Source organism: Aplysia californica, unplaced genomic scaffold, assembly GCF_000002075.1.
Source record: "Aplysia californica isolate F4 #8 unplaced genomic scaffold, AplCal3.0 scaffold00097, whole genome shotgun sequence".
NCBI classification, from domain to species: domain Eukaryota; kingdom Metazoa; phylum Mollusca; class Gastropoda; order Aplysiida; family Aplysiidae; genus Aplysia; species Aplysia californica.
The window spans coordinates 437,357-438,429 of record NW_004797367.1 but is presented as its reverse complement, the minus strand read 5'-3'; the positions used below and the strand labels follow the sequence as shown (position 1 = coordinate 438,429).

General features: G+C 38.2%; 1 protein-coding gene across 2 annotated transcripts in view; it reads right to left on the bottom strand.

Moving 5' to 3' along the window:
* LOC101851938 (tachykinin-like peptides receptor 99D) overlaps window positions 1-601 on the bottom strand; it is a 153,224-nt gene extending 152,623 nt beyond the window's left edge. For both annotated transcript variants that reach the window (XM_013080726.2, XM_035968919.1), the window contains exon 1: window positions 480-601. The gene's annotated coding sequence lies outside the window, so the exon portion shown is untranslated. The remainder of the gene's footprint in view (window positions 1-479) is intronic.
* Window positions 602-1,073: the final 472 nt, after the last annotated feature.

Here is a 1,073-nt window from a genome sequence, read left to right as displayed (position 1 = left end):
AAATGAATGAATGAATAAATAGATGAAAAGATAAATAAATAAATCAATCAATCAATCAATCAATCAATCAATCAATCAACCAATCAATCAATCAATCAATCAATCAATATATGACATTACTTTACCAATATACCTTCAGCTATATTTGGTGTTTAATATTTACCCCAATATTGACTGTAAGTTGCCAAAAAAGTTTTCTTAACTAATTTCAATGAAATCGAAGTACCAATAACTCATCGATATCATGCACGCTAAAACATAATCTTTGGGAAACTCTAGTCCTTGTAAGAAAGTGGAGAAATTAAAGGAAAAATGAAAAAAAAGACGCGTGATGAGCAAAGAAACTTACTTTCAGTTATTTGAAAAACAAAAACTATATATAAGTTTTTTTTGTATAAGAACCAATTGCTTTTAAAGAGGCGTAGTTTTTTTTGTTTTTTAAAAATACTAATAGTTTAAAACATGCAAAAATACACCACCTGTTTGCCGTTCACAGTACGAATCAGTGCGTGGAATCTGCGTTTAGTAAATATAACGATACTTATACCAAGGAAATAAATAAACATTCAGAAGTCATCAAGAACCTTTCCATTGAATGCATGACAGTGAATACCAGGAAATGGGGGAGAGGAGGAGGAGGAGGGAGAGGGAGAGGGAAAGGGAGAGAGAGAAAAGGAGCGGAGGAGAACGAGTGGGATGAGCGGGCGTTTGTCGGTCGAGCTCTCTGTGGATGAGTCGGAGATGTGAGCGGCTCGCGGCGTAGGTGAGCTGTGGGGATCGCAGAGTGAGACGAGAGCAGGGGCGTAGTATTCGACTACTCCGTAGTAAACCTAAGCTTCGTAGGTTATTTCGATATTCCATCCCCTCCCCTCCCATCTTACCTCCATAAATTCATAGCTTTTAGGTTTTGTGACTTTAGGCAACAGGTCTTTTGACGATCAGTATTATCCCAAGGGAAACTGTAATTATACATGGATACTTGGAAGTGTCATCTCAGACTCAGAGTTTGACGTGTAATAACCCTCTATCCGTCACGGTCGAAAGCTGCCGTTGCACATTCTCCCGTATCCTGG